Raw genomic sequence first — 21805 nt, 5'->3', positions numbered from 1 at the left:
TTCGAGATATATCGAGATATTTAAAAGTTCCGAAGCCGCACCAACATAATAGAGATACAGAAACACCGTGGCCCCTTTCTTTGAGATAACTCTGCACTAGTGCGAGCCGCAAATGCCACTTCCAGCTTAGCTGTGCAGAAGAAGAACAACAAGAAGAAGAAATATCTCGAAATATGTCCGTCAGGCCCGTTCCCTTGAGATAAATATGCAAATATCTCGGAAACGAAGCGAGCTATGGCAAAATGTTGAGCGACCTTTTTTGTAGAGAATTAAGTTTCCTACTTTTTATGTTCTATGATATTTTTTGATCAGATGCGTAGTTCTCGAGATATATCAAGATATTTAAAAGTTCCGAAGCCCCACCAACATAATAGAGATACAGAAACACCGTGGCCCCTTTCTTTGGGATAACTCTGCACTATTGCGAGCTGCAAATGCAACTTCCAGCTTAGCTGTGCAGAGGAAGAACAACAAGAAGAAGAAATATCTCGAAATATGTCCGTCAGGCCAGTTCCTTTGAGCTGCATCTGCAAATATCTCGGAAACGAAGCGAGCTATGGCAAAATGTTAAGAGACGTTTTTTGTAGAGAATTATGTTTCCTACAATTTATGTTCTATGATATTTTTTGATCAGAAGCGTAGTTTTCGAGATATATCGAGATACTTAAAAGTTCCGAAGCCGCACCAACATAATAGAGATACAGAAACACCGTGGCCCCTTTCTTTGAGATAACTGTGCACTAGTGCGAGCCGCAAATGCCACTTCTAGCTTAGCTGTGCAGAAGAAGAACAACAAGAAGAAGAAATATCTCGAAATATGTCCGTTAGGCCCCTTCCCTTGAGATAAATCTGCAAATATCTCGGAAACGAAGCGAGCTATGGCAAAATGTTAAGAGACCTTTTTTGTAGAGAATTAAGTTTCCTACTTTTTATGTTGTATGATATTTTTTGATCAGATGCGTAGTTCTCGAGATATATTAAGATATTTAAAAGTTCCGAAGCCGCACCAACATAATAGAGATACAGAAACACCGTGGCCCCTTTCTTTGAGATAACTCTGCACTATTGCGAGCTGGAAATGCCACTTCCAGTTTAGCTGTGCAGAAGAAGAACAACAAGAAGAAGAAATATCTCGAAATATGCCCGTTAGGCCCCTTCCCTTGAGATAAATCTGCAAATATCTCGGAAACGAAGCGAGCTATGGCAAAATGTTAAGAGACCTTTTTTGTAGAGAATTAAGTTTCCTACTTTTTATGTTCTATGATATTTTTTGATCAGATGCGTAGTTCTCGAGATATATCAAGATATTTAAAAGTTCCGAAGCCGCACCAACATAATAGAGATACAGAAACACCGTGGCCCCTTTCTTTGAGATATCTCTGCACTATTGCGAGCTGCAAATGCCACTTCCAGCTTAGCTGTGCAGAAGAAGAACAACAACAAGAAGAAATATCTCGAAATATGTCCGTGAGGCCCGTTCCCTAGAGATAAATCTGCAAATATCTCGGAAACGAAGCGAGCTATGGCAAAATGTTAAGAGACCTTATTTGTAGAGAATTAAGTTTCCTACTTTTTATGTTCTATGATATTTTCTGATCAGATGCGTAGTTCTCGAGATATATCAAGATATTTAAAAGTTCCGAAACCGCACCAACATAATAGAGATACAGAAACACCGTGGCCCCTTTCTTTGAGATAACTCTGCACTATTGCGAGCTGCAAATGCCACTTCCAGCTTAGCTGTGCACAAGAAGAACAACAAGAAGAAGAAGTATCTCGAAATATGTCCGTCAGGCCCCTTCCCTTGAGATAAATCTGCAAATATCTCGGAAACGAAGCGAGCTATGGCAAAATGTTAAGAGACCTTTTTTGTAGACAATTAAGTTTCCTACTTTTTATGTTCTATGATATTTTTTGATCAGATGCGTAGTTCTCGAGATATATCAAGATATTTAAAAGTTCCGAAGCCGCACCAACATAATAGAGATACAGAAACACCGTGGCCCCTTTCTTTGAGATAACTCTGCACTAGTGCGAGCCGCAAATGCCACTTCCAGCTTAGCTGTGCAGAAGAAGAACAACAAGAAGAAGAAATATCTCGAAATATGTCCGTCAGGCCCCTTCCCTTGAGATAAATCTGCAAATATCTCGGAAACGAAGCGAGCTATGGCAAAATGTTAAGAGACCTTTTTTGTAGACAATTAAGTTTCCTACTTTTTATGTTCTATGATATTTTTTGATCAGATGCGTAGTTCTCGAGATATATCAAGATATTTAAAAGTTCCGAAGCCGCACCAACATAATAGAGATACAGAAACACCGTGGCCCCTTTCTTTGAGATAACTCTGCACTATTGCGAGCTGCAAATGCCACTTCCAGCTTAGCTGTGCAGAAGAAGAACAACAAGAAGAAGAAATATCTCGAAATATGTCCGTCAGGCCCCTTCCCTTGAGATAAATCTGCAAATATCTCGGAAACGAAGCGAGCTATGGCAAAATGTTGAGAGACCTTTTTTGTAGAGAATTAAGTTTCCTACTATTTATGTTCTATGATATTTTTGGATCAGATGCGTAGTTCTCGAGATATATCAAGATATTTAAAAGTTCCGAAGCCGCACCAACATAATAGAGATACAGAAACACCGTGGCCCCTTTCTTTGAGATAACTCTGCACTAGAGCGAGCCGCAAATGCCACTTCCAGCTTAGCTGCGCAGAAGAAGGACAACAAGAAGAAGAAATATCTCGAAATATGTCCGTCAGGCCCCTTCCCTTGAGATAAATCTGCAAATATCTCGGAAACGAAGCGAGCTATGGCAAAATGTTAAGAGACCTTATTTGCAGAGAATTAAGTTTCCTACTTTTTATGTTCTATGATATTTTTTGATCAGATGCGTAGTTCTCGAGATATATCAAGATATTTAAAAGTTGCGAAACCGCACCAACATAATAGAGATACAGAAACACCGTGGCCCCTTTCTTTGAGATAACTCTGCACTAGTGCGAGCCGCAAATGCCACTTCCAGCTTAGCTGTGCAGAAGAAGAACAACAAGAAGAAGAAGTATCTCGAAATATGTCCGTCAGGCCCGTTCCTTTGAGCTGAATCTGCAAATATCTCGAAAACGAAGCGAGCTATGGCAAAATGTTAAGAGACGTTTTTTGTAGAGAATTATGTTTCCTACAATCTATGTTCTATGATATTTTTTGATCAGAAGCGTAGTTTTCGAGATATATCGAGATATTTAAAAGTTCCGAAGCCGCATCAACATAATAGAGATACAGAAACACCGTGGCCCCTTTCTTTGCGATAACTCTGCACTATTGCGAGCTGGAAATGCCACTTCCAGTTTAGCTGTGCAGAAGAAGAACAACAAGAAGAAGAAATATCTCGAAATATGTCCGTCAGGCCCCTGCCCTTGAGATATATCTGCAAATATCTCGGAAACGAAGCGAGCTATGGCAAAATGTTAAGAGACCTTTTTTGTAGAGAATTAAGTTTCCTACTTTTTATGTTGTATGATATTTTTTGATCAGATGCGTAGTTCTCGAGATATATTAAGATATTTAAAAGTTCCGAAGCCGCACCAACATAATAGAGATACAGAAACACCGTGGCCCCTTTCTTTGAGATAACTCTGCACTATTGCGAGCTGGAAATGCCACTTCCAGTTTAGCTGTGCAGAAGAAGAACAACAAGAAGAAGAAATATCTCGAAATATGCCCGTTAGGCCCCTTCCCTTGAGATAAATCTGCAAATATCTCGGAAACGAAGCGAGCTATGGCAAAATGTTAAGAGACCTTTTTTGTAGAGAATTAAGTTTCCTACTTTTTATGTTCTATGATATTTTTTGATCAGATGCGTAGTTCTCGAGATATATCAAGATATTTAAAAGTTCCGAAGCCGCACCAACATAATAGAGATACAGAAACACCGTGGCCCCTTTCTTTGAGATATCTCTGCACTATTGCGAGCTGCAAATGCCACTTCCAGCTTAGCTGTGCAGAAGAAGAACAACAACAAGAAGAAATATCTCGAAATATGTCCGTGAGGCCCGTTCCCTAGAGATAAATCTGCAAATATCTCGGAAACGAAGCGAGCTATGGCAAAATGTTAAGAGACCTTATTTGTAGAGAATTAAGTTTCCTACTTTTTATGTTCTATGATATTTTCTGATCAGATGCGTAGTTCTCGAGATATATCAAGATATTTAAAAGTTCCGAAACCGCACCAACATAATAGAGATACAGAAACACCGTGGCCCCTTTCTTTGAGATAACTCTGCACTATTGCGAGCTGCAAATGCCACTTCCAGCTTAGCTGTGCACAAGAAGAACAACAAGAAGAAGAAGTATCTCGAAATATGTCCGTCAGGCCCCTTCCCTTGAGATAAATCTGCAAATATCTCGGAAACGAAGCGAGCTATGGCAAAATGTTAAGAGACCTTTTTTGTAGACAATTAAGTTTCCTACTTTTTATGTTCTATGATATTTTTTGATCAGATGCGTAGTTCTCGAGATATATCAAGATATTTAAAAGTTCCGAAGCCGCACCAACATAATAGAGATACAGAAACACCGTGGCCCCTTTCTTTGAGATAACTCTGCACTAGTGCGAGCCGCAAATGCCACTTCCAGCTTAGCTGTGCAGAAGAAGAACAACAAGAAGAAGAAATATCTCGAAATATGTCCGTCAGGCCCCTTCCCTTGAGATAAATCTGCAAATATCTCGGAAACGAAGCGAGCTATGGCAAAATGTTAAGAGACCTTTTTTGTAGACAATTAAGTTTCCTACTTTTTATGTTCTATGATATTTTTTGATCAGATGCGTAGTTCTCGAGATATATCAAGATATTTAAAAGTTCCGAAGCCGCACCAACATAATAGAGATACAGAAACACCGTGGCCCCTTTCTTTGAGATAACTCTGCACTATTGCGAGCTGCAAATGCCACTTCCAGCTTAGCTGTGCAGAAGAAGAACAACAAGAAGAAGAAATATCTCGAAATATGTCCGTCAGGCCCCTTCCCTTGAGATAAATCTGCAAATATCTCGGAAACGAAGCGAGCTATGGCAAAATGTTGAGAGACCTTTTTTGTAGAGAATTAAGTTTCCTACTATTTATGTTCTATGATATTTTTGGATCAGATGCGTAGTTCTCGAGATATATCAAGATATTTAAAAGTTCCGAAGCCGCACCAACATAATAGAGATACAGAAACACCGTGGCCCCTTTCTTTGAGATAACTCTGCACTAGAGCGAGCCGCAAATGCCACTTCCAGCTTAGCTGCGCAGAAGAAGGACAACAAGAAGAAGAAATATCTCGAAATATGTCCGTCAGGCCCCTTCCCTTGAGATAAATCTGCAAATATCTCGGAAACGAAGCGAGCTATGGCAAAATGTTAAGAGACCTTATTTGCAGAGAATTAAGTTTCCTACTTTTTATGTTCTATGATATTTTTTGATCAGATGCGTAGTTCTCGAGATATATCAAGATATTTAAAAGTTGCGAAACCGCACCAACATAATAGAGATACAGAAACACCGTGGCCCCTTTCTTTGAGATAACTCTGCACTAGTGCGAGCCGCAAATGCCACTTCCAGCTTAGCTGTGCAGAAGAAGAACAACAAGAAGAAGAAGTATCTCGAAATATGTCCGTCAGGCCCGTTCCTTTGAGCTGAATCTGCAAATATCTCGAAAACGAAGCGAGCTATGGCAAAATGTTAAGAGACGTTTTTTGTAGAGAATTATGTTTCCTACAATCTATGTTCTATGATATTTTTTGATCAGAAGCGTAGTTTTCGAGATATATCGAGATATTTAAAAGTTCCGAAGCCGCATCAACATAATAGAGATACAGAAACACCGTGGCCCCTTTCTTTGCGATAACTCTGCACTATTGCGAGCTGGAAATGCCACTTCCAGTTTAGCTGTGCAGAAGAAGAACAACAAGAAGAAGAAATATCTCGAAATATGTCCGTCAGGCCCCTGCCCTTGAGATATATCTGCAAATATCTCGGAAACGATGCGAGCTATGGCAAAATGTTAAGAGACCTTTTTTGTAGAGAATTATGTTTCCTACAATTTATGTTCTATGATATTTTTTGATCAGAAGCGTAGTTTTCGAGATATATCGAGATATTTAAAAGTTCCGAAGCCGCACCAACATAATAGAGATACAGAAACACCGTGGCCCCTTTCTTTGAGATAACTCTGCACTAGTGCGAGCCGCAAATGCCACTTCCAGCTTAGCTGTGCAGAAGAAGAACAACAAGAAGAAGAAATATCTCGAAATATGTCCGTCAGGCCCGTTCCCTTGAGATAAATATGCAAATATCTCGGAAACGAAGCGAGCTATGGCAAAATGTTAAGCGACCTTTTTTGTAGAGAATTAAGTTTCCTACTTTTTATGTTCTATGATATTTTTTGATCAGATGCGTAGTTCTCGAGATATATCAAGATATTTAAAAGTTCCGAAGCCGCACCAACATAATAGAGATACAGAAACACCGTGGCCCCTTTCTTTGAGATAACTCTGCACTATTGCGCGCTGCAAATGCCACTTCCAGCTTAGCTGTGCAGAAGAAGAACAACAAGAAGAAGAAATATCTCGAAATATGTCCGTCAGGCCCCTTCCCTTGAGATAAATCTGCAAATATCTCGGAAACGAAGCGAGCTATGGCAAAATGTTAAGAGACCTTTTTTGTAGAGAATTAAGTTTCCTACTTTTTATGTTCTATGATATTTTTTGATCAGATGCGTAGTTCTCGAGATATATCAAGATATTTAAAAGTTCCGAAGCCGCACCAACATAATAGAGATACGGAAACACCGTGGCCCCTTTCTTTGCGATAACACTGCACTATTGCGAGCTGCAAATGCCACTTCCAGCTTAGCTGTGCAGAAGAAGAACAACAAGAAGAAGAAATATCTCGAAATATGTCCGTCAGGCCCCTTCCCTTGAGATAAATCTGTAAATATCTCGGAAACGAAGCGAGCTATGGCAAAATGTTAAGAGACCTTTTTTGTAGAGAATTAAGTTTCCTACTTTTTATGTTCTATGATATTTTTCGATCAGAGGCGTAGTTCTCGAGATATATCAAGATATTTAAAAGTTCCGAAGCCGCACCAACATAATAGAGATACAGAAACACCGTGGCCCCTCTCTTTGAGATAACTCTGCACGATTGCGAGCTGGAAATGCCACTTCCAGTTTAGCTGTGCAGAAGAAGAACAACAAGAAGAAGAAATATCTCGAAATATGTCCGTCAGGACCCTTCCCTTGAGATAAATCTGCAAATATCTCGGAAACGAAGCGAGCTATTGCAAAACGTTAAGAGACCTTTTTTGTAGAGAATTAAGTTTCCTACAATTTATGTTCTATGATATTTTTTGATCAGAAACGTAGTTTTCGAGATATATCGAGATATTTAAAAGTTCCGAAGCCGCACCAACATAATAGAGATACAGAAACACAGTGGCTCCTTTCTTTGAGATAACTCTGCACTACTGCGAGCTGCAAATGCCACTTCCAGCTTAGCTGTGCAGAAGAAGAACAACAAGAAGAAGAAATATCTGGAAATATGTCCGTCAGGCCCCTTCCCTTGAGATAAATCTGCAAATATCTCGGAAACGAAGCGAGCTATGGCAAAATGTTAAGAGACCTTTTTTGTAGACAATTAAGTTTCCTACTTTTTATGTTCTATGATATTTTTTGATCAGATGCGTAGTTCTCGAGATATATCAAGATATTTAAAAGTTCCGAAGCCGCACCAACATAATAGAGATACAGAAACACCGTGGCCCCTTTCTTTGAGATAACTCTGCACTAGTGCGAGCCGCAAATGCCACTTCCAGCTTAGCTGTGCAGAAGAAGAACAACAAGAAGAAGAAATATCTCGAAATATGTCCGTCAGGCCCCTTCCCTTGAGATAAATCTGCAAATATCTCGGAAACGAAGCGAGCTATGGCAAAATGTTAAGAGACCTTTTGTGTAGACAATTAAGTTTCCTACTTTTTATGTTCTATGATATTTTTTGATCAGATGCGTAGTTCTCGAGATATATCAAGATATTTAAAAGTTCCGAAGCCGCACCAACATAATAGAGATACAGAAACACCGTGGCCCCTTTCTTTGAGATAACTCTGCACTATTGCGAGCTGCAAATGCCACTTCCAGCTTAGCTGTGCAGAAGAAGAACAACAAGAAGAAGAAATATCTCGAAATATGTCCGTCAGGCCCCTTCCCTTGAGATAAATCTGCAAATATCTCGGAAACGAAGCGAGCTATGGCAAAATGTTGAGAGACCTTTTTTGTAGAGAATTAAGTTTCCTACTATTTATGTTCTATGATATTTTTGGATCAGATGCGTAGTTCTCGAGATATATCAAGATATTTAAAAGTTCCGAAGCCGCACCAACATAATAGAGATACAGAAACACCGTGGCCCCTTTCTTTGAGATAACTCTGCACTAGAGCGAGCCGCAAATGCCACTTCCAGCTTAGCTGTGCAGAAGAAGAACAACAAGAAGAAGAAATATCTCGAAATATGTCCGTCAGGCCACTTCCCTTGAGATAAATCTGCAAATATCTCGGAAACGAAGCGAGCTATGGCAAAATGTTAAGAGACCTTTTTTGTAGAGAATTATGTTTCCTACTTTTTATGTTCTATGATATTTTTTGATCAGACGCGTAGCTCTCGAGATATATCAAGATATTTAAAAGTTCCGAAGCCGCACCAACATAATAGAGATACAGAAACAGCGTGGCCCCTTTCTTTGAGATATCTCTGCACTATTGCGAGCTGCAAATGCCACTTCCAGCTTAGCTGCGCAGAAGAAGGACAACAAGAAGAAGAAATATCTCGAAATATGTCCGTCAGGCCCCTTCCCTTGAGATAAATCTGCAAATATCTCGGAAACGAAGCGAGCTATGGCAAAATGTTAAGAGACCTTATTTGCAGAGAATTAAGTTTCCTACTTTTTATGTTCTATGATATTTTTTGATCAGATGCGTAGTTCTCGAGATATATCAAGATATTTAAAAGTTGCGAAACCGCACCAACATAATAGAGATACAGAAACACCGTGGCCCCTTTCTTTGAGATAACTCTGCACTAGTGCGAGCCGCAAATGCCACTTCCAGCTTAGCTGTGCAGAAGAAGAACAACAAGAAGAAGAAGTATCTCGAAATATGTCCGTCAGGCCCGTTCCTTTGAGCTGAATCTGCAAATATCTCGAAAACGAAGCGAGCTATGGCAAAATGTTAAGAGACGTTTTTTGTAGAGAATTATGTTTCCTACAATCTATGTTCTATGATATTTTTTGATCAGAAGCGTAGTTTTCGAGATATATCGAGATATTTAAAAGTTCCGAAGCCGCATCAACATAATAGAGATACAGAAACACCGTGGCCCCTTTCTTTGCGATAACTCTGCACTATTGCGAGCTGGAAATGCCACTTCCAGTTTAGCTGTGCAGAAGAAGAACAACAAGAAGAAGAAATATCTCGAAATATGTCCGTCAGCCCCCTGCCCTTGAGATATATCTGCAAATATCTCGGAAACGATGCGAGCTATGGCAAAATGTTAAGAGACCTTTTTTGTAGAGAATTATGTTTCCTACAATTTATGTTCTATGATATTTTTTGATCAGAAGCGTAGTTTTCGAGATATATCGAGATATTTAAAAGTTCCGAAGCCGCACCAACATAATAGAGATACAGAAACACCGTGGCCCCTTTCTTTGAGATAACTCTGCACTAGTGCGAGCCGCAAATGCCACTTCCAGCTTAGCTGTGCAGAAGAAGAACAACAAGAAGAAGAAATATCTCGAAATATGTCCGTCAGGCCCGTTCCCTTGAGATAAATATGCAAATATCTCGGAAACGAAGCGAGCTATGGCAAAATGTTAAGCGACCTTTTTTGTAGAGAATTAAGTTTCCTACTTTTTATGTTCTATGATATTTTTTGATCAGATGCGTAGTTCTCGAGATATATCAAGATATTTAAAAGTTCCGAAGCCGCACCAACATAATAGAGATACAGAAACACCGTGGCCCCTTTCTTTGAGATAACTCTGCACTATTGCGCGCTGCAAATGCCACTTCCAGCTTAGCTGTGCAGAAGAAGAACAACAAGAAGAAGAAATATCTCGAAATATGTCCGTCAGGCCCCTTCCCTTGAGATAAATCTGCAAATATCTCGGAAACGAAGCGAGCTATGGCAAAATGTTAAGAGACCTTTTTTGTAGAGAATTAAGTTTCCTACTTTTTATGTTCTATGATATTTTTTGATCAGATGCGTAGTTCTCGAGATATATCAAGATATTTAAAAGTTCCGAAGCCGCACCAACATAATAGAGATACGGAAACACCGTGGCCCCTTTCTTTGCGATAACACTGCACTATTGCGAGCTGCAAATGCCACTTCCAGCTTAGCTGTGCAGAAGAAGAACAACAAGAAGAAGAAATATCTCGAAATATGTCCGTCAGGCCCCTTCCCTTGAGATAAATCTGTAAATATCTCGGAAACGAAGCGAGCTATGGCAAAATGTTAAGAGACCTTTTTTGTAGAGAATTAAGTTTCCTACTTTTTATGTTCTATGATATTTTTCGATCAGAGGCGTAGTTCTCGAGATATATCAAGATATTTAAAAGTTCCGAAGCCGCACCAACATAATAGAGATACAGAAACACCGTGGCCCCTCTCTTTGAGATAACTCTGCACGATTGCGAGCTGGAAATGCCACTTCCAGTTTAGCTGTGCAGAAGAAGAACAACAAGAAGAAGAAATATCTCGAAATATGTCCGTCAGGACCCTTCCCTTGAGATAAATCTGCAAATATCTCGGAAACGAAGCGAGCTATTGCAAAACGTTAAGAGACCTTTTTTGTAGAGAATTAAGTTTCCTACAATTTATGTTCTATGATATTTTTTGATCAGAAACGTAGTTTTCGAGATATATCGAGATATTTAAAAGTTCCGAAGCCGCACCAACATAATAGAGATACAGAAACACAGTGGCTCCTTTCTTTGAGATAACTCTGCACTACTGCGAGCTGCAAATGCCACTTCCAGCTTAGCTGTGCAGAAGAAGAACAACAAGAAGAAGAAATATCTCGAAATATGCCCGTTAGGCCCCTTCCCTTGAGATAAATCTGCAAATATCTCGGAAACGAAGCGAGCTATGGCACAATGTTAAGAGACCTTTTTTGTAGAGAATTAAGTTTCCTACTTTTTATGTTCTATGATATTTTTTGATCAGATGCGTAGTTCTCGAGATATATCAAGATATTTAAAAGTTCCGAAGCCGCACCAACATAATAGAGATACAGAAACACCGTGGCCCCTTTCTTTGAGATATCTCTGCACTATTGCGAGCTGCAAATGCCACTTCCAGCTTAGCTGTGCAGAAGAAGAACAACAAGAAGAAGAAATATCTCGAAATATGTCCGTGAGGCCCCTTCCCTAGAGATAAATCTGCAAATATCTCGGAAACGAAGCGAGCTATGGCAAAATGTTAAGAGACCTTATTTGTAGAGAATTAAGTTTCCTACTTTTTATGTTCTATGATATTTTTTGATCAGATGCGTAGTTCTCGAGATATATCAAGATATTTAAAAGTTCCGAAACCGCACCAACATAATAGAGATACAGAAACACCGTGGCCCCTTTCTTTGAGATAACTCTGCACTAGTGCGAGCCGCAAATGCCACTTCCAGCTTAGCTGTGCAGAAGAAGAACAACAAGAAGAAGAAATATCTCGAAATATGTCCGTTAGGCCCCTTCCCTTGAGATAAATCTGCAAATATCTCGGAAACGAAGCGAGCTATGGCAAAATGTTAAGAGACCTTTTTTGTAGAGAATTAAGTTTCCTACTTTTTATGTTCTATGGAATTTTTTGATCAGATGCGTAGTTCTCGAGATATATTAAGATATTTAAAAGTTCCGAAGCCGCACCAACATAATAGAGATACAGAAACACCGTGGCCCCTTTCTTTGAGATAACTCTGCACTATTGCGAGCTGCAAATGCCACTTCCAGCTTAGATGTGCACAAGAAGAACAACAAGAAGAAGAAGTATCTCGAAATATGTCCGTCAGGCCCCTTCCCTTGAGATAAATCTGCAAATATCTCGGAAACGAAGAGAGCTATGGCAAAATGTTAAGAGACCTTTTTTGTAGAGAATTAAGTTTCCTACTTTTTATGTTCTATGATATTTTTTGATCAGATGCGTAGTTCTCGAGATATATTAAGATATTTAAAAGTTCCGAAGCCGCACCAACATAATAGAGATACAGAAACACCGTGGCCCCTTTCTTTGAGATAACTCTGCACTATTGCGAGCTGCAAATGCCACTTCCAGCTTAGCTGTGCAGAAGAAGAACAACAAGAAGAAGAAGTATCTCGAAATATGTCCGTCAGGCCCCTGCCCTTGAGATATATCTGCAAATATCTCGGAAACGAAGCGAGCTATGGCAAAATGTTAAGAGACCTTTTCTGTAGAGAATTATGTTTGCTACAATTTATCTTCTATGCTATTTTTTGATCAGAAGCGTAGTTTTCGAGATATATCGAGATATTTAAAGGTTCCGAAGCCGCACCAACATAATAGAGATACAGAAACACCGTGGCCCCTTTCTTTGAGATAACTCTGCACTAGTGCGAGCCGCAAATGCCACTTCCAGCTTAGCTGTGCAGAAGAAGAACAACAAGAAGAAGAAATATCTGGAAATATGTCCGTCAGGCCCCTTCCCTTGAGATAAATCTGCAAATATCTCGGAAACCAAGCGAGCTATGGCAAAATGTTAAGAGACCTTATTTGTAGAGAATTAAGTTTCCTACTTTTTATGTTCTACGATATTTTTTGATCAGATGCGTAGTTCTCGAGATATATCAAGATATTTAAAAGTTCCGAAGCCGCACCAACATAATAGAGATACAGAAACACCGTGGCCCCTTTCTTTGAGATAACTCTGCACTATTGCGAGCTGGAAATGCCACTTCCAGTTTAGCTGTGCAGAAGAAGAACAACAAGAAGAAGAAATATCTCGAAATATGCCCGTTAGGCCCCTTCCCTTGAGATAAATCTGCAAATATCTCGGAAACGAAGCGAGCTATGGCACAATGTTAAGAGACCTTTTTTGTAGAGAATTAAGTTTCCTACTTTTTATGTTCTATGATATTTTTTGATCAGATGCGTAGTTCTCGAGATATATCAAGATATTTAAAAGTTCCGAAGCCGCACCAACATAATAGAGATACAGAAACACCGTGGCCCCTTTCTTTGAGATATCTCTGCACTATTGCGAGCTGCAAATGCCACTTCCAGCTTAGCTGTGCAGAAGAAGAACAACAAGAAGAAGAAATATCTCGAAATATGTCCGTGAGGCCCCTTCCCTAGAGATAAATCTGCAAATATCTCGGAAACGAAGCGAGCTATGGCAAAATGTTAAGAGACCTTATTTGTAGAGAATTAAGTTTCCTACTTTTTATGTTCTATGATATTTTTTGATCAGATGCGTAGTTCTCGAGATATATCAAGATATTTAAAAGTTCCGAAACCGCACCAACATAATAGAGATACAGAAACACCGTGGCCCCTTTCTTTGAGATAACTCTGCACTAGTGCGAGCCGCAAATGCCACTTCCAGCTTAGCTGTGCAGAAGAAGAACAACAAGAAGAAGAAATATCTCGAAATATGTCCGTTAGGCCCCTTCCCTTGAGATAAATCTGCAAATATCTCGGAAACGAAGCGAGCTATGGCAAAATGTTAAGAGACCTTTTTTGTAGAGAATTAAGTTTCCTACTTTTTATGTTCTATGGAATTTTTTGATCAGATGCGTAGTTCTCGAGATATATTAAGATATTTAAAAGTTCCGAAGCCGCACCAACATAATAGAGATACAGAAACACCGTGGCCCCTTTCTTTGAGATAACTCTGCACTATTGCGAGCTGCAAATGCCACTTCCAGCTTAGATGTGCACAAGAAGAACAACAAGAAGAAGAAGTATCTCGAAATATGTCCGTCAGGCCCCTTCCCTTGAGATAAATCTGCAAATATCTCGGAAACGAAGAGAGCTATGGCAAAATGTTAAGAGACCTTTTTTGTAGAGAATTAAGTTTCCTACTTTTTATGTTCTATGATATTTTTTGATCAGATGCGTAGTTCTCGAGATATATTAAGATATTTAAAAGTTCCGAAGCCGCACCAACATAATAGAGATACAGAAACACCGTGGCCCCTTTCTTTGAGATAACTCTGCACTATTGCGAGCTGCAAATGCCACTTCCAGCTTAGCTGTGCAGAAGAAGAACAACAAGAAGAAGAAGTATCTCGAAATATGTCCGTCAGGCCCCTACCCTTGAGATATATCTGCAAATATCTCGGAAACGAAGCGAGCTATGGCAAAATGTTAAGAGACCTTTTCTGTAGAGAATTATGTTTGCTACAATTTATCTTCTATGCTATTTTTTGATCAGAAGCGTAGTTTTCGAGATATATCGAGATATTTAAAGGTTCCGAAGCCGCACCAACATAATAGAGATACAGAAACACCGTGGCCCCTTTCTTTGAGATAACTCTGCACTAGTGCGAGCCGCAAATGCCACTTCCAGCTTAGCTGTGCAGAAGAAGAACAACAAGAAGAAGAAATATCTCGAAATATGTCCGTCAGGCCCCTTCCCTTGAGATAAATCTGCAAATATCTCGGAAACGAAGCGAGCTATGGCAAAATGTTAAGAGACCTTTTTTGTAGAGAATAATGTTTCCTACAATTTACGTTCTATGATATTTTTTGATCAGAAGCGTAGTTTTCGAGATATATCGAGATATTTAAAAGTTCCGAAGCCGCACCAACATAATAGAGATACAGAAACACCGTGGCCCCTTTCTTTGAGATAACTCTGCACTATTGCGACCTGCAAATGCCACTTCCAGCTCAGCTGTGCAGAAGAAGAACAACAAGAAGAAGAAATATCTCGAAATATGTCCGTCAGGCCCCTTCCCTTGAGATAAATCTGCAAATATCTCGGAAACGAAGCGAGCTATGGCAAAATGTTAAGAGACCTTTTTTGTAGAGAATTAAGTTTCCTACTTTTTATGTTCTATGATATTTTTTGATCAGATGCGTAGTTCTCGAGATATATCAAGATATTTAAAAGCTCCGAAGCTGCACCAACATAATAGAGGTACAGAAACACCGTGGCCCCTTCCTTTGAGATAACTCTGCACTATTGCGAGCTGCAAATGCCACTTCCAGCTTAGCTGTGCAGAAGAAGAACAACAAGAAGAAGAAATATCTCGAAATATGTCCGTCAGGCCCCTTCCCTTGAGATAAATCTGTAAATATCTCGGAAACGAAGCGAGCTATGGCAAAATGTTAAGAGACCTTTTTTGTAGAGAATTAAGTTTCCTACTTTTTATGTTCTATGATATTTTTCGATCAGAGGCGTAGTTCTCGAGATATATCAAGATATTTAAAAGTTCCGAAGCCGCACCAACATAATAGAGATACAGAAACACCGTGGCCCCTCTCTTTGAGATAACTCTGCACGATTGCGAGCTGGAAATGCCACTTCCAGTTTAGCTGTGCAGAAGAAGAACAACAAGAAGAAGAAATATCTCGAAATATGTCCGTCAGGACCCTTCCCTTGAGATAAATCTGCAAATATCTCGGAAACGAAGCGAGCTATTGCAAAACGTTAAGAGACCTTTTTTGTAGAGAATTAAGTTTCCTACAATTTATGTTCTATGATATTTTTTGATCAGAAACGTAGTTTTCGAGATATATCGAGATATTTAAAAGTTCCGAAGCCGCACCAACATAATAGAGATACAGAAACACAGTGGCTCCTTTCTTTGAGATAACTCTGCACTACTGCGAGCTGCAAATGCCACTTCCAGCTTAGCTGTGCAGAAGAAGAACAACAAGAAGAAGAAATATCTGGAAATATGTCCGTCAGGCCCCTTCCCTTGAGATAAATCTGCAAATATCTCGGAAACCAAGCGAGCTATGGCAAAATGTTAAGAGACCTTATTTGTAGAGAATTAAGTTTCCTACTTTTTATGTTCTACGATATTTTTTGATCAGATGCGTAGTTCTCGAGATATATCAAGATATTTAAAAGTTCCGAAGCCGCACCAACATAATAGAGATACAGAAACACCGTGGCCCCTTTCTTTGAGATAACTCTGCACTATTGCGCGCTGCAAATGCTACTTCCAGCTTAGCTGTGCAGAAGAAGAACAACAAGAAGAAGAAATATCTCGAAATATGTCCGTCAGGCCCCTTCCCTTGAGATAAATCTGCAAATATCTCGGAAACGAAGCGAGCTATGGCAAAATGTTAAGAGACCTTTTTTGTAGAGAATTATGTTTCCTACAATTTACGTTCTCTGATATTTTTTGATCAGAAGCGTAGTTTTCGAGATATATCGAGATATTTAAAAGTTCCGAAGCCGCACCAACATAATAGAGATACAGAAACACCGTGGCCCCTTTCTTTGAGATAACTCTGCACTATTGCGACCTGCAAATGCCACTTCCAGCTTAGCTGTGCAGAAGAGGAACAACAAGAAGAAGAAATATCTCGGAATATGTCGTCAGGCCCCTTCCCTTGAGCTAAATCTGCAAATATCTCGGAAACGATGCCAGCTATGGGAAAATGTTAAGAGACCTTTTTTGTAGAGAATTGAGTTTCCTACTTTTTATGTCCTATGATATTTTTTGATCAGACGCGTAGTTCTCGAGATATATCAAGATATTTAAAAGTTCCGAAGCCGCACCAACATAATAGAGATACAGAAACACCGTGGCCCCTTTCTTTGAGATAACTCTGCACTATTGCGAGCGGCAAATGCCACTTCCAGCTTAGCTGTGCAGAGGAAGAACAACAAGAAGAAGAAATATCTCGAAATATGTCCGTCAGGCCCCTTCCCTTGAGATAAATCGGCAAGTATCTCGGAAACAAAGCGAGCTATTGCAAAACTTTAAGAGACCTTTTTTGTAGAGAATTAAGTTTCCTACTTTTTATCTTCTATGATATTTTCTGATCAGATGCGTAGTTCTCGAGATATATCAAGATATTTAAAAGTTCCGAAGCCGCACCAACATAATAGAGATACAGAAACACCGTGGCCCCTCTCTTTGAGATAACTCTGCACTATTGCGACATGGAAATGCCACTTCCAGTTTAGCTGTGCAGAAGAAGAACAACAAGAAGAAGAAATATCTCGAAATATGTCCGTTAGGCCCCTTCCCTTGAGATACATCTGCAAATATCTCGGAAACGAAGCGAGCTATGGCAAAATGTTAAGAGACCTTTTTTGTAGAGAATTAAGTTTCCTACGTTTTATGTTCTATGATATTTTTTGATCAGATGCGTAGTTCTCGAGATATATCAAGATATTTAAAAGTTCCGAAGCCGCACCAACATAATCGGGATACAGAAACACCGTGCCCCTCTCTTTGAGATAACTCTGCACTATTGCGAGCTGGAAATGCCACTTCCAGTTTAGCTGTGCAGAAGAAGAACAACAAGAAGAAGAAATATCTGGAAATATGTCCGTTAGGCCCCTTCCCTTGAGATAAATCTGCAAATATCTCCGAAACGAAGCGAGCTATGGCAAAATGTTAAGAGACTTTTTTGTAGAGAATTAAGTTTCCTACTTTTTATGTTCTATGATATTTTTTGATCAGATGCGTAGTTCTCGAGATATATCAAGATATTTAAAAGTTCCGAAGCTGCAACAACATAATAGAGGTGCAGAAACACCGTGGCCTCTTTCTTTGAGATAACTCTGCACTATTGCGAGCTGCAAATGCCACTTTCAGCTTAGCTGTGCAGAAGAAGAACAACAAGAAGAAGAAATATCTCGAAATATGTCCGTCAGACCCCTTCCCTTGAGATGAATCTGCAAATATCTCGGAAACGAAGCGAGCTATGGCAAAATGTTAAGAGACCTTTTTTGTAGAGAATAATGTTTCCTACAATTTACGTTCTATGATATTTTTTGATCAGAAGCGTAGTTTTCGAGATATATCGAGATATTTAAAAGTTCCGAAGCCGCACCAACATAATAGAGATACAGAAACACCGTGGCCCCTTTCTTTGAGATAACTCTGCACTATTGCGACCTGCAAATGCCACTTCCAGCTCAGCTGTGCAGAAGAAGAACAACAAGAAGAAGAAATATCTCGAAATATGTCCGTCAGGCCCCTTCCCTTGAGATAAATCTGCAAATATCTCGGAAACGAAGCGAGCTATGGCAAAATGTTAAGAGACCTTTTTTGTAGAGAATTAAGTTTCCTACTTTTTATGTTCGATGATATTTTTTGATCAGATGCGTAGTTCTCGAGATATATCAAGATATTTAAAAGTTCCGAAGCTGCACCAACATAATAGAGGTACAGAAACACCGTGGCCTCTTTCTTTGAGATAACTCTGCACTATTGCGAGCTGCAAATGCCGCTTCGAGCTTAGCTGTGCAGAAGAAGAACAACAAGAAGAAGAAATATCTCGAAATATGTCCGTCAGACCCCTTCCCTTGAGATGAATCTGCAAATATCTCGGAAACGAAGCGAGCTATGGCAAAATGTTAAGAGACCTTTTTTGTAGAGAATAATGTTTCCTACAATTTACGTTCTATGACATTTTTTGATCCGAAGCGTAGTTTTCGAGATATATCGAGATATTTAAAAGTTCCGAAGCCGCACCAACATAATAGAGATACAGAAACACCGTGGCCCCTCTCTTTGAGATAACTCTGCACTATTGCGAGCTGCAAATGCCACTTCCAGCTTAGCTGTGCAGAAGAAGAACAACAAGAAGAAGAAATATCTCGAAATATGTCCGTCAGGCCCCTTCCCTTGAGATAAATCTGCAAATATCTCGGAAACGAAGCGAGCTATGGCAAAATGTTTAGAGACCTTTCTTGTAGAGAATCAAGTTTCCTACTTTTTATGTAGTATGATATTTTTTGATCAGATGCGTAGTTCTCGAGATATATCAAGATATTTAAAAGTTCCGAAGCCGCACCAACATAATAGAGATACAGAAACACCGTGGCCCCTTTCTTTGGGATAACTCTGCACTATTGCGAGCTGCAAATGCCACTTTCAGCTTAGCTGTGCAGAAGAAGAACAACAAGAAGAAGAAATATCTCGAAATATGTCCGTCAGACCCCTTCCCTTGAGATGAATCTGCAAATATCTCGGAAACGAAGCGAGCTATGGCAAAATGTTAAGAGACCTTTTTTGTAGAGAATAATGTTTCCTACAATTTACGTTCTATGATATTTTTTGATCAGAAGCGTAGTTTTCGAGATATATCGAGATATTTAAAAGTTCCGAAGCCGCACCAACATAATAGAGATACAGAAACACCGTGGCCCCTTTCTTTGAGATAACTCTGCACTATTGCGACCTGCAAATGCCACTTCCAGCTCAGCTGTGCAGAAGAAGAACAACAAGAAGAAGAAATATCTCGAAATATGTCCGTCAGGCCCCTTCCCTTGAGATAAATCTGCAAATATCTCGGAAACGAAGCGAGCTATGGCAAAATGTTAAGAGACCTTTTTTGTAGAGAATTAAGTTTCCTACTTTTTATGTTCGATGATATTTTTTGATCAGATGCGTAGTTCTCGAGATATATCAAGATATTTAAAAGTTCCGAAGCTGCACCAACATAATAGAGGTACAGAAACACCGTGGCCTCTTTCTTTGAGATAACTCTGCACTATTGCGAGCTGCAAATGCCGCTTCGAGCTTAGCTGTGCAGAAGAAGAACAACAAGAAGAAGAAATATCTCGAAATATGTCCGTCAGACCCCTTCCCTTGAGATGAATCTGCAAATATCTCGGAAACGAAGCGAGCTATGGCAAAATGTTAAGAGACCTTTTTTGTAGAGAATAATGTTTCCTACAATTTACGTTCTATGACATTTTTTGATCCGAAGCGTAGTTTTCGAGATATATCGAGATATTTAAAAGTTCCGAAGCCGCACCAACATAATAGAGATACAGAAACACCGTGGCCCCTCTCTTTGAGATAACTCTGCACTATTGCGAGCTGCAAATGCCACTTCCAGCTTAGCTGTGCAGAAGAAGAACAACAAGAAGAAGAAATATCTCGAAATATGTCCGTCAGGCCCCTTCCCTTGAGATAAATCTGCAAATATCTCGGAAACGAAGCGAGCTATGGCAAAATGTTTAGAGACCTTTCTTGTAGAGAATCAAGTTTCCTACTTTTTATGTAGTATGATATTTTTTGATCAGATGCGTAGTTCTCGAGATATATCAAGATATTTAAAAGTTCCGAAGCCGCACCAACATAATAGAGATACAGAAACACCGTGGCCCCTTTCTTTGGGATAACTCTGCACTATTGCGAGCTGCAAATGCCACTTCCAGCTTAGCTGTGCAGAAGAAGAACAACAAGAAGAAGAAATATCTCGAAATATGTCCGTCAGGCCACTTCCCTTGAGATAAATCTGCAAATATCTCGGAAACGAAGCGAGCTATGGCAAAATGTTAAGAGACCTTTTTTGTAGAGAATTAAGTTTTCTACTTTTTATGTTCGATGATATTTTTTGATCAGATGCGTAGTTCTCGAGATATATCAAGATATTTAAAAGTTCCGAAGCAGCACCAACATAATAGAGGTACAGAAACACCGTGGCCTCTTTCTTTGAGATAACTCTGCACTATTGCGAGCTGCAAATGCCGCTTCGAGCTTAGCTGTGCAGAAGAAGAACAACAAGAAGAAGAAATATCTCGAAATATGTCCGTCAGACCCCTTCCCTTGAGATGAATCTGCAAATATCTCGGAAACGAAGCGAGCTATGGCAAAATGTTAAGAGACCTTTTTTGTAGAGAATAATGTTTCCTACAATTTACGCTCTATGATATTTTTTGATCAGAAGCGTAGTTTTCGAGATATCTCGAGATATTTAAAAGTTCCGAAGCCGCACCAACATAATAGAGATACAGAAACACCGTGGCCCCTTTCTTTGAGATAACTCTGCACTAGTGCGAGCCGCAAATGCCACTTCCAGCTTAGCTGTGCAGAGGAAGAACAACAAGAAGAAGAAATATCTCGAAATATGTCCGTCAGGCCAGTTCCTTTGAGCTGAATCTGCAAATATCTCGGAAACGAAGCGAGCTATGGCAAAATGTTAAGAGACGTTTTTTGTAGAGAATTATGTTTCCTACAATTTATGTTCTATGATATTTTTTGATCAGAGGCGTAGTTTTCGAGATATATCGAGATACTTAAAAGTTCCGAAGCCGCACCAACATATTAGAGATACAGGAACACCGTGGCCCCTTTCTTTGAGATAACTGTGCACTAGTGCGAGCCGCAAATGCCACTTCCAGCTTAGCTGTGCAGAAGAAGAACAACAAGAAGAAGAAACTACACGAAATATGTCCATCAGGCCCCTTCCCTTGAGATAAATCTGCAAATATCTCGGAAACGAAGAGAGCTATGGCAAAATGTTAAGAGACCTTTTTTGTAGAGAATTAAGTTTCCTACTTTTCATGTTCTATGATATTTTTTGATCAGATGCGTAGCTCTCGAGATATATCAAGATATTTAAAAGTTCCGAAGCCGCACCAACATAATAGGGATACAGAAACACCGTGGCCCCTTTCTTTGAGATAACTCTGCACTAGTGCGAGCCGCAAATGCCACTTCCAGCTTAGCTGTGCAGAAGAAGAACAACAAGAAGAAGAAATATCTCGAAATATGTCCGTCAGACCCCTTCCCTTGAGATGAATCTGCAAATATCTCGGAAACGAAGCGAGCT

This window comes from Osmia lignaria, chromosome 1 (assembly GCF_051020975.1).
Source record: "Osmia lignaria lignaria isolate PbOS001 chromosome 1, iyOsmLign1, whole genome shotgun sequence".
Lineage (NCBI taxonomy): Eukaryota > Metazoa > Arthropoda > Insecta > Hymenoptera > Megachilidae > Osmia > Osmia lignaria.
Note: the sequence above shows the minus strand (reverse complement) of the source record.